The sequence below is a fragment of the Amblyomma americanum genome, chromosome 9 (genome assembly GCF_052857255.1).
Source record: "Amblyomma americanum isolate KBUSLIRL-KWMA chromosome 9, ASM5285725v1, whole genome shotgun sequence".
NCBI classification, from domain to species: Eukaryota; Metazoa; Arthropoda; class Arachnida; order Ixodida; family Ixodidae; genus Amblyomma; species Amblyomma americanum.
Window position 1 is genome coordinate 53,258,673 of NC_135505.1, and position 13,091 is coordinate 53,271,763.

A 13,091-nucleotide genomic window follows, 5' to 3' on the forward strand; every position below is an offset into this window, starting at 1 on the left:
CACTTTCATAGGTTCCCAATCGGGCCATACAAAATTGGTAAAAATGGCATTGTTTTTTCTAGTTTGAAATCTGCCATGAATAAGTCATGTCTTGAAAGCTTAGAGGTGTGTTCAGGCAGGTGGAAGCGAAGACAAAAGCAACAACCGCTAACAAAAAGACTGAAAGCTGTCAGCCAACCATAAGAGACCTTTTGTGCCCTCTAATGTCGGTGTTGTCTACAGGATACCGTGCACTTGCGGGGTGACTTATATTGGCCAGACTGGACGTTGTGTTAACGCTGGTCTAAGCCAGCACCAGAGGTCCAGAGGTCTCAAGATAATCGATCATCTTGCAACCTTGCCCGTCACTGAAGAGAAGGCACATGCACCCCTCTGTTTTCTAACACCGTCATCTTAAATAAACCTAATAACAGCCTAACGCGTCAAATTTTAGAGGCTTTTCACATCTGCTTTGAAACAGATGGTTGTATTAGTGACCCTTCTGTTACACTAACTGATAAAGAGATGATGCACTTATCCGACCAAAATGTGTAGCTTTGCGCTCTTGCTACTTGTCACCGTTGAGGGCATGATGGTTAGGTTTTGTGGTTTCTTTGGTTTTCTTTTGTTTTCCCCTTTTCTTTTTTTGTGGTTCCTTGTATTTAAGAGACCATACCCATGAATAAAAATCTAGTTGCGAGTCAGCGCTTGTGGTGTCCATTCTTCGTTTTGTCCGTTGTTTTATTGCGCTGTTCAAATATGAATACGGAAATCTCAACCACCTGAGGTTCTTTAATGGGTACGGACATCGCACAATACACGGGCCACACATTTCACCATATCCCGACGTGGCTCAGAAGGCGTAAAGTCTTGTCTTTTTTCGAACTGTTCAGTCTTCCAGGGATGAAACTGTTCACGAGTCAATGCCTCTTTAAACATTTTTACCATGGTTTTTTGAGCCTATACTCGCGCCCATTCTGCTTTTTTCATGCCAGTTTTTTTCATTTTTGCAATTCACGTTTTTAACTTCATATTCGGCTTTACTCTAGTTGTCTGCTGCTTTATTTCTTGCCTTCTAGTTTTGATTCCCTCACTTTACGCCTTTCCACCGGTTGATTGTTGAATGACATTTGCCTTCTTTTCATCTTTGTCATGCTCACTTATTTTTCTTTTTTGATATTTAAACAAGCGCAGTGTGCCTTTGGCTCAAGTTTTTGTATTTTTTATATTGGTCTTTGGTATCCAGAGGTACTACATAGTTATACAGCTCTGCTCTCACCTCTATTTCATCTGAACATGTGTGAGTGACGAGGCGGTCTCTTGCTTGGGTTTTCGCTTCATGTGGACTGCATTGCATTTTCATGAATGAACAGTTGGCAGTCTATGCCCGTAGTGTTTTGTTTCTTCCTTGTTGCTTATGTATTTGTCTTCTGCGCAGTTTTAACCTTTCTTGCGCTCTACAAGGTTTTGTAATTCCCTGTTAGATACATTCAGGTGTGGCTTGAAGTATATGGAGCACACTATTACGGATTTATATGCAAGCAGCATGGCTGCTACAGCCTCTAATCTAGTTTTTGTACTTCACGAGCTGCAGCTCCCCTTTGTGCTACAATGGCAACTTCGCCCGAAAGCCTGCTTTCGATCGCGCTGGAAAACCTTGTATTTCTTTAGCAAATTTATTTGCTGGGGACATAGGTTCGTTTCTTGTGTGCAAACGGCGACAGGAGGAAGTGAAGCTAAGATTTATTTTTTTTTGTTGCTTAACTTACCTAAAAGGTTTTTGTTGACCCTGTGACTTGGAGCCTCCTATTTTTGACCAATCCTACCATCCGACGTGGGTGGTACAAAGCTGCCTTGGGTCATGTCCATCACCTCTTCAAAGATGCTAAAAGATCGGGCTGAAGGCACACAGACATTTGTGTTCAACCTCGACCTGTAGAAAGTGGCCTTGAGGCCCGCTGACCCAGAGGTCTGCAAAGCCTACGTTGGGGTTGGCGGCTTAGTGTTCGCTGCGCCATCTGAAGGTGCGGATGGCCCTTCCATAGGCTCGCTGCATGCGGCCTGACCAGATGCTGAAGCGTTGTGTGGTGCGCCGCGCCCACGCACCACATCGGCAAAGTTTGCTGTTGCAGTGAAGAATCATGTGTTTGTTGTTAGCGCAAATCACCTTTTCGCTTCCTTGAATTTAATGCGTTTAGTAGTTTTCAGTGCATTATTTTTCTTTCTTCGAGGATGCCGTGGAGTATGCAGCATGGTCTCTGTCACAGTTTGTGCAGCGCGTGGCAGTGTCACATTCAACAGATGGGTAGCCTTTTGAAGTGCATTTTGTGCAAGTTTTGTGGCCGCAACTCTGTTAGCCAAGGCCAAATTTCTGGCAATTGAAAGATCTGCACGGATTGGGCACATATAGTCCTGTATTTATTTTCATGTAGCCCATTTCAGTGCTTTCAGGTAATCTGGTATTAAATGTCAGGATCAGGTGTTTGGTGTCTATTTCCTTGTTATCTTTAGGGATCATGATCTAGCAAACATCTGTTACCTGTTGGTCATTAAGCCCTTCAAGCATTTGTTTCTTAGAGAGGCGGACAAAATGAATTTTCGAGATTGCACCTCGGGGAGTGTTTAGATATCGGTGGGGATTCACGGAGACCGGAATGCCCCTATGGACACAATGTTTGAGAATTTTGAGTACTGCACTGTGTCACGCCGTTCAAGCAGTAAGTCACTGCTGGTCACTTTTGATATCTTGTAGCCAAGGCCCAAAGCATCTGTCCAGCACTTTGAGGCTAGGAATGCGGATATGGTTCTTGCTTGTTTTTTTTTTCAGCTTCGCTATAAATAACATGAAATCTGGGGAATGTTACGTTTCTTTTCTGAAAAATGTCACCTACTTCGTTCCACCCTCTTTTATGAGAGCGATAGTGTTCGGAAAGGGAGTGCCATATGTTGTTCTTAGTGGCTATATATTTATAAAATAACAATACAGGGAAAAGATGTCGCTAGCTGCGACATCAGCCATCAGAACCTGAGGCACCTGAGCTGCGACTAGTGGTAATAGAAAGACAGGAAGATGACAGAGAGAGGGAAAGAAAGAGGGAGTGATAGTAAGAAAGAATAGGGGTTGGGGTAGTATACACTACGCACAAATGAGTAATATGGAAATAAATGCGAGATGCTGCGCTGCACATGATAGGAGTACTTGGTGCAGGAGTGTGCAGCTTGGTGGGGGGGGGGGGGGGGGAGGGGAGACGGCCGGTCGCGGCCCACGCGATGTTTTCCGCGCCGGCACAGGCGGGTTATCCTGCGCCAGACCGAACGTCGCGCGCGACCATTGCCTGCCCTTGGGCGAATTGACGCTTGCACACTCTCTCCCTTGGCCGCTGCACGCCGACCGCTCACAGTAAATCAGTAAATATTTATACGCCGCCGTCTTGTCCTACCACTAGAAAGAAAAGAAGAAAAATGTGGCAGAAACGCATGCTTGCGGCTCACTGTACAAAAAAAAATAGAGTGGGGGCGCCCAGCTGTAAAGCATCCGAGAGTAGCACACGCGGAGCGTTCTGTCAGTGCTGGTAGTTACCTGGTTTGGAACTGATGGGACATCAAGCCCGTGTGCTCGAAGTATACACAAAGGCTCACCAGAGTTCATTCACGTGTGCGCGCACTGCCCTGCGGCCACAGGAGTGCCGATCACTGTGCGGGATGGGAAGCCATAGAAACAATTATTTTCTCAGTCGTGGTGGCAGCCACCCACAATGGAGCCCAAAGAGGGGACGGGATAGGAACTTGCAAACAAGCCCTGCCCATGCCAGGTGTACACCCCAGCTATAACCAAATATGATGCAACTCAGGGTAGTTGACTGTAAAGGATAACCCATGCTGCCAGAAAAATAGGAAAAACCAATAAATTAGTAGGAGACATGAGAGTTGTCAGAATAGAATAGAAGAGTGAAAGATGAAGCGGAGAACTGGAAAAGGTGGCTGCTGATTTCCTCCGGGAGGGTAAGGCCTGAGGTGAAGCTGGGGCCAAAGTGGTGCATTGCCCTCGCCAATGGGTCGTATAGGTCTAAACGATGGGCATCTGCTCAACCACCAGAATCCCCTTTTAATTGGACACGATGCTGCCACGCATGGCTAAACACGGGTGCTCGGGTGCGTGGTGGCGCATTGCTCACCATCATCCCCCTGCGAGGGTGTCCCTGCAGATGCTCGGGAAGCCGTGGTTTTGCAACCCACTATCATCTGCATGATGCAGATGCTCTTGGGGGGGGGGGGGGGGGGAGAATGAAAACTGCGGATGAGCGTGAGGACGTGCTGCATTTGGCAAAGAGCAGGTTGTCGAGGGTGGATGTAGTCAAAACGTAGGTGTCTGTAACCTTGGAGAAGGGAAGCTAGTGGTATTGAGGAAGAAGGGCAGTAAAAAGAGATGTTTTCAAATCTTCAGGGAAATCCCCCAAGGTTTGCTGAGACTGGGGAGCGCTATAATCGTTACACGGGGACAACACCACATAAAAACACCACTTGACACGAGCGCAAGGTTTTAACGAAAACATCTTCGAAGGAAGTTTATCTGGTTGGGTTCTTGAGATAGTGAACTAACGCCAACCAATATTTTCAACTTTACCCAATGTTTCCAGACCAACTTGATCCCTTCTTCTGTGGTGAATAAAGTGTGCCAGCAGCACCGCGTTGCTGCATTAGTTTTCCCTTTGTTAGCTCTTGGCGCAGTCCACTAACGTACGTAGAGGGGAGAGTTCCTGCAGTACTACTCATCGCCGCCTTTGTGAGCCGGATGTGCCATGACCCCACATGTCGCCTCTTGAAGGGATTTGGCTCCACAACCAAGACGCTGACCTCCTCGAAGGCTATCCGTTGGTCGGCGCGCTCGCAGTGTTGGCGAGGGGGTGGGAATCTGAATTCATTAGCCGGATGTCGTTTTTGTGCTGCCTTATTCTTTTGTGGAAAACCTAATAATAATAACAAGGGAGTAATTACTCTTTGGCATCCACCGAAGCGCAGCCATACGGCTACAAAGGAAATCTGTACACAGCTTTCTATTCGAACCCGGGACCACTGCTTCACAGGAGCAGTCGCTCTGCCAACTGAGCTAACTGGGGCGGCAAGCTTATCGTAGGGCAAGAGCGAATTGATCAATAACTCGGAGGTGGGAACAGTGATGGTCAAATATTTAGGGTAATGCTCCAAGGTGGAGTAGATTTGTAACAGGGGAGTAACTACTCATTGACTGCAGAGCTTTCCTTTGTAGCCATATGGCTGTGCTTTGATGGATGCCGATGAGTAAATGATTACTCCCTTAATGCAAATCACTCCACCAAGGGGGTTTCTCCTAAACGTTTGACCATCACTATTCCCACTTCGAGTTATAAATTCGCTTTCGCCCTATCATAAGCGTGCCGTCCCGGTTAGCTCAGTTGGCAGAGCAACTGCTAAGGTGAAGCGGTGGTGCCTGGTTCGAACCCCGTACAAGGGCGAATGTTTCTTTAACTACGAAGTTTCTGAGAAAGCCGTATAGAACTCCTTTGTAGACAAATGGCTGCACTGGGATGGATGCCAATGAGTAATAACTCATATATTTCAAAAGAAGATGTGTTCTAATGTCTCTGCTAGGTGGGTTGGTTGCACAGCCCTGGCCGAATATTCATTCAGGGGTGTAGGTTCTTCCAAACAACCAATGCAGAGGCGGAGAAGGAGCGAGCGCTAGTGTCCTGTCAGACCACGTTCTGTAACGAGGTGGGAGAAGAAGATACTATGCGGGGATCAGGATAGGAGAGAGATAGAAATAAGTGCAGATGAATCTACGAGTGTCGTCAAGGAAGGATGCAGAGAGCCCAGGTGGCTGTGCATCCGTTGCCTCGTGCAAGGAGCTGTTGTAGCGCACGGGTTGCTTGGCGGAATTTAGCAGTAGATGAAGAGAGGATATTTTCCCATTTTAGGTTGGAGTCAATGAGTAGGCCTTGGTACTGGACTTTGCTATGCCAGAAAATATAGGCGCTTAGAAGACGGTGGTTGGGAAAGTTGTTTTGAGCAGCATGACAAGGGTGGGCAATGATGGCCTCGGATTTGACTGCAGACTGTGAGAGTCCGAGAAAGGCAAGGTCTTCTGAGACAGCAGCGTAGAATATTGTACGATATTAAGTTAATGATAAACTGCATATTAGAAAAAATTAGAAAAAATGTGGATTAGGGTTTGACATATAATCCAAAAATAGAGAACTATTAGTCCATTCAGCTAACATATTAGATTTCAAGTAAGCTAAACTGGCAGGGGGCACCCGAAACTCAGATGCAGATGTTATAAAATAAGCTCGGATTGTTGGCTGTGGCTGGTGCATGGTGCAGGAATAATTGCAGATCAATGGGAGAGCCCTTTGTTCTTCACACTACCTAATGCAGGCAATCATGATGAAATCTAGAAGAGTGCGGTGAGGTGCTAGTTGATAATAGATTATGGGAACAATGAATAACTGCGCAAAAATGACGGCAAAATGAAGGCGTTTGTGTCGTGTGGTTCTCCTCTCTTGTCCCGTCCTTTTTTGCGCAGTTATTCATTTTGATCACGATGAATCAAAAACTCGGTTTCCAAAGTATTTTAAATGCACTGCCAACTGAAGTGCATTTGAATTATACTGAGTGGGAAGCCTCTTTGCCCACTTGAATCCATGCCAGGGTTTCATTGTGAACAGAGTGAAAAGACCAGATGGAAAGAACACTGCACTAGCAGTCCTTCACATGGCCTTCTTTTCTGTGCACCTTTTGTCATAATGAGGTATTTCCCCTTTTGCATATCAACTGTCCACTTATAAAGTTCTTATATCCAGCAGCTAGGAGAATCTTAGGTTATTAGGAATATAGCGGTTGCTTTACAACTGAATCAGACCACTTCTGCTCTGTTGAGACAATGTATTTTCTACAAGTTAAAAAAAGAAGTGTAGCACTGCTCATCAGCAGCTGCATGTGCAGAGGAACGTAAGTCACAATGCCTTGGATAGGCAATGCGATTTACAGTTCCGTATTTCGTTGAGATATTACGATTGGTTTCACTTTTCCTTTCTATGTGGTGACCATCACCATCAGCCAGACTGCGCCCACAGGAGGACAAAGGCCTCTCCCATGCCTCTCAAAATACCCCTGTCCTGCCAGCTGAGGCCACCTTATCCTTGCTATTTCTTGATCTCATCCGCCCACCTAACTTTCTGCCGCCCCCTGCTGCGCTTGCCTTCTCTTATAATCTGGTCCGTTGCCCTTAAAGGGGTACAGGCACAAAATTTAAAACCCATAAAAACGACAAGAATTCTTTCATAGGCATAAGAGATGCCTTGTTGCAGGATTTAGTCACAGGCAATCAGTGGAACAAATTTTCAGTGTATTTTCAGTTTTCAGTGTTGTATGAGCAGCTGCTTGGTGCTTCCGCTCGAATAGTGTGGGTCAGAGTGCACCTGCTCCAATTATTATAATGTCATTGAACCCAGTGGTTGTTCAGAGAAACAACTACAGCTTGCCGGCAACGCTGATGTCACCGGAATGTGGCAGCTTAGGCTGGCAGGTCAAGGTGCGCTCCAGAGCTGGCGGCGACGAAGACCGAAACAGCTAGCACAAAATCTTTCGCACTGGTGTTTTGAGCTCAATTTCATGATTGCTAGCCCCGTAAGCTTCTTTCAAACCAACAAAATGGACACCCAAAAACTTTCCGTTTGTGCCCTTTTAACGACAAACAGCTATTTTGCTTTCATATTACATGGCCTGCCTAAGGCCATTTCCTCTTCGCTGTTGACTGAGATGTCGTAAACTCCTGTTTGTTCTCTGGCCCACTCTTCTCTTTTCCTGTCTCTTAACTTGTTACCTATCATTTTTCTTTCCGTAGCTCACTGAGTTGTGTTCAGTTTAAGTTTAAACTGTTTTGTTATTCTTCATGTTTTTCCCTATCAGTGAGTACCAATAAAGTACACTTGTTATGTATACTTTCATCTTGAGGAATATTGACAAAGTACCATTCATGGTCTGAGAGTGCATGCAAAATGCACTCCCCCCGTATTTAGTCTTCAAGTTACTGCACTCTCAATTTCCGGATCTGCAGTCAGTGTACCTGTCCTATGTAGATGTACTCTCTACCCACTTCCAGTGCCTTGCTACCAATCAAACTGCTGTTCTCTTCCGAGACTGTTCAATGTTACTTAATTTCCTGCAGATTAAATTTCAGACCCACCATTCTGCTTTGCCTGCCCAATTCATTGATCATGCTTTGCAATTCATCACCTGGTCATTTATTCAGCAAGGAAATATTAAACCTGCAAATTGATGAATACTGAGGTATTCTCTATTAACTCTTGTTCCCAACGGTTCCAGATTTCTGAATGTCACCTATAAACTGGCGGTCAATAGCATTGGAGAGATCGAGTCCGCCTACCTGACACCCTTCCTTACTGGAATTTTATTGCTTGCCAAAAAGGAAGCATGCCAAGGAAATCACGAGGTACGTGCTGACATACAAGAAGTTTGAAGATGTCTATGAACACCGTTATCCTTCATACATCTATTAAAGATTCAGTAGGGTAGAGAACTGGGCCAGTTGGTACATAGTTCTGCGGAAAAAAAAACAGCGGAAGGACGCAAAAACAGAGCGTGTCGTCCTGTGTCCCTCTCTGTGTTTGCGTCCTTCCGCTGTTTTTTTTTCTTGGATCTATTACCGATCTCTATGAAACAACGCCGTCTTACGTGAACGACGATGAGCCCGCAACGAGGCTCATGCGCGCACGTTGAAACCAGCCAGTTCAAATTACGTACCTTTGCAAAGGCTTGAGTAACAGCACCGCAGGTGGCGACACTGGCGATACACAACACGTTTTTTTTTCAGCAAAGAAGGGAAATAAAAAATTAAACTTCATGCTTGTAGTCCTGTGCACTGTTAATATATCTTTAAATGAAAAGGCGTTGTTTCGCTTGAAGCAAAATTTTATGAGTGGCGTTGCATGCGAGTTTTTCCTCCCCCGCATGTTTTTGCGCAGACTCGGGGCTCCGGTGCGTTAAATAAAATATGGTGTAGATGATGATTGTATTGGTATTGTTCCTGATTACTGTCCTTTTTGTGCTTCGCTGCGCCTTTCGATGCTTTTTCCTGATGCTGGTAATACTAATGAACCATAAAATGAGTTATGTTGAGAAAGGCATCTCTGCGGTGCCTTCGAACCTTCCTTTGGAATGAGCATCATTTCGATAAGTGCAGCAAGACAACTGGCAGTCTTGCCAGTTTTGCGGTAGGTAGAGTTTGTTGATATTGATTTCTCAAATCTCAACGTACTTGAGTGCGATTGTGGCAAGTACGGTGTATGCGCTGGAAGGTACCGTACTTGCCGGTCGCGTATGGCCCCAAACCGCTATGTGAAATAAGCAGGAACGACGTCCTTCGAAAGATTGAACTCCTCGTAACTTAGCGGCTAAAAAAGTATTTTGTGGGTGCATATGAGCTTGTTTGCGCGAAGCATATATCAGAGGTGCTTTGACTTGAATTTAATGCGAACATGATGCACGTGGCTTTCAGTGGCAGTTCTAGGATAATCGAAACCAACGTTGGGGTTTACACTCCCAACTGACTTCGGAGGCAACCTTTATGCTCTTATTGTTAGTTTACTGCTCGGTAGCGATATTTAATGAGTGGTCAACTGATGGTAATAGCTTGCCGACTAATTGAAAGTGTATGTTTGAAATCTGCTGGCCGCTTCTTTTCTTTCTGGAGTAGAATACTAGTTGGACTAGGACCAGGAGCCAGGACTAGGAGCCAAAAAGAAATGTGTGATTATTTGTTAGCGGATGGGGTTACATACTCGTTAACATGATCTTTGTAAATGCACTGAACTAAGTGGTTGTAATAGCTATCAGTTTATTTTTTCCTCGTATCCTTTTAAAACCGATTAACTTTGCAAATCCACATAAAAACGTGTGGTTTCTCCTATTTTTTCAGTTTTTAGGGAAAGCACTGAAACAGCCTTACTTAAAGAGATGGCGTGGGGTCTTCCTTTGTTCTTGCTCAATTCTAAATGCACTTAGTTTCATTTGATTGCCAACATAATTTTAGCCTAGTTTACTTGTTCAAGATTATTGTGAATAGCCATTTGGCTTCCTAGTGCTTTTCCCTCTGTCTGTTAAGAGCCATGTTGGTGGTCGAGACCATGGAGGAAGCCTCTTCTTCCATCTAATCCGCTGATAGCTGCCTGCCTCGTTGAAATTCTTATTTCTGCCTTTTTATAACGACTATGGCTAGCGGGGCCTCAGAAACACTGGTGTGAAGGCTTGGAACAATACTCCTCAGGGTGTTGCACCTACATTTTATAAATTAAACACATTATCGAAGAAGTATTTTTGGCACAAGTTTCTTGATCATGGTGTTAAAATGCAAGGACTAAAATAAATCTGGGTCGTCACAGGTTCTTCGACACGTTTGCTAACACGTGTGCAAAGTACTTCAATATTATTGTTGATATTCTAAAAAGTTTATTGTTCCTTATAGTTGTGAAAAGTGTTTTCTTTGCAAATGATCGCATGAAATGCGTAATATCTTTTTTTTCTTTGCGTTTTTGTGTTCCTACGTGCTAGCACCTCTTCTGCCCAACTCCTAATACTTAGGCGAATTGGACACGAAACTGGCCTTCACCTATGGATCCGCTTGATATAGATATATCCTCAAATGACAATAAATTGAAATCGAAACGATGCATGGTTTGAAGCTTATTTCTTAAAATACATGAGAAATGCATGCATACACTGATTGGTCATACAGAAAAAAGTCCCAGAGTAATATGCTCTAATGGGTCCTCTCCACCGTCATGTACGAGTGATCACATGTTGCTTTTATGCAGTCCAGCTTCGTGCACTTTGACGCAATGCTCTTTCATGCTTCTCAGAAAGGGCTGTATTTATTCTTTTATGGCATCCTTTATGGAGATCACTCTTGCATTTGGTATTCTTCAGTATATAGTAATCTTAAATCCAAAAGGAACCTTCAGGATTCATGCAATGCATTCAACTCGTGCTGCAATTTGTGTGAAGTCAGTAAAAGTACCGTTATTTTTTAGTGTACAAAATAAATTTTTACCTTTTCCATGTTGGTTTCGATTGTCCAGAACGTATTAATTGCTGCTAGGAAAGGATGCAGTTTAGATGAGGCTTTTGAATGCCTCATTTCTGTTTTATGTGCCTGGGTATTACTGTCTGGCATGCTAAACTTTGCAGCAGTGTGCAAAATATCAGAACATATTTACTTATCTCCAGAAAATAAAGAGGAAAAAATGTGCTTCAGTCCGCCAAGATGTCTAATTCGGTACAGCAGTGTTAAACCTCGTTCCTCTGCTTATTTACACCAGTGTAATACCTCTCTCCTCTGCTTATTAATATAAAACTGCACTAACAAAATCTAAGAAGTCGTTTTCCAATCACACTTTTCAAATGATGCTAATTAATACCCAAAAATTTCACACCATTGTTAACAAAAGCAATAACTCTACTAATAGCCTAAAACGTCAGTTGCTCAGGTAATTAACAATTACATATATGCGGGTGTTCTTAGCTATGTTGAAGGCTGGTTTTATGAACGATTTATATACCACACGTCCTCGTTATCCAATTTGTCACTTCTTGTAGACCCCATTATTATAGATCCTGCTGCGGTAGGAAAAATTGAGATGTCGCCTCCATTCGGTGTGGAGATCAACATTAAACTTCTAAAAATATGAAAGCTTAGATTACTGTCATTCTTTTCTAATCTATTTGAAGAATCTCTTGAGCATGGTAGTGTCCCCAATGAGTGGAACGTGGGCAAGGTGGTTTCCTAGCACAAGTCTGGAGACATTCTTCTAATAACTGCTCACTCATTTCATTTACTAGTATCCTCTGTAAGATCATCTGCTCTCTACCTTGCAAGCTTTTTAGAGTGAAATTCCTTTCTCGTTCACTGCCAGCAAGGGTTTCATAAAATATTTTCATGTAAGACACAGCTTCTTTGTGCTACACACGATGGGCGTTTAATCTTGGACGGAGTCCTGTGGAAGACTGTATATTCCTCGATCTCTCAAAAGCCTTTGGCAAAATTTCGCAACAATTACTTCTTTTCAAATTCAGTAATCTAAATCTCGACACTAAAGTTATTTCATCGCTACAGTGTTTCCTCACTAATCGTTCTCAATTTGTGACTGCAGATCAAACTGCCTCCTGTTCCTCTCCTGTAGGCTCAGGAACTCTCCGGGGTTCAGTTTTGGGCCCCGATTTTTGTCATTTATGTAAATGAGTTTGCTAATAGCGTTTCTTTTCTGTCCTTTTGCCATTTACTGCAATATTTACCGTGAAATTAACAGCGACTCTTACGCTTCTGTTCTTGAATTTGATATTACCCAAATTTTGAAATGCTCAACACATGGCACTTAACTTGAATAAGTGTAAACACACCACTTTCGTAACGTAGCATCGTAACAGTCACTTACACACTTTATATTACACCCCTAGAAACTGTCTTTGTACAAATACCTCAGTGTGCATACAACTTCTCACTCCTCTGAGAAATTGCATATTAGATTTACTCCTAACAATGCTAACCATACGTTAGGGTATCTGCATCGGAATGTTGCCTTCCTCTAGTTCAGTAAAATTTCTTCTTAATAAAACATTTGTTCGATCTAACTTGGAATATACACCATCAGTCTGGGGCAGATCACTATCATTTGAATTTGTTCAAAACAAAGTGTTGCGATTCTTACTTTTCAGTTATCACTACAGCTGCAGTGCTATGACTATGAAGACTACCTTGTTATTGCCACTGCTTTCATACCACAGAAAAATTTCTCGCTTATATCTGTTTCACAAGATCTACTATAACAATCCTCTCATTAAGAGCTGCCGCTGCGGTGGCTCATTGGTTAGAGCACCCGGCTGTTGAACCGCAGTACGCGGGTTCGATCTTGGCTGTGGCGGGCGAATTTCGATAGAGGCGAAACTCACGACACGCCGCGGTGGCTCACTGGTTAGGGCGCTCGACTACTGATTCGGAGTTCCCGGGTTCGAACCCGACCGCGGCGACTGGGTTTTTATGGAGGAAAAACGCTTATGCC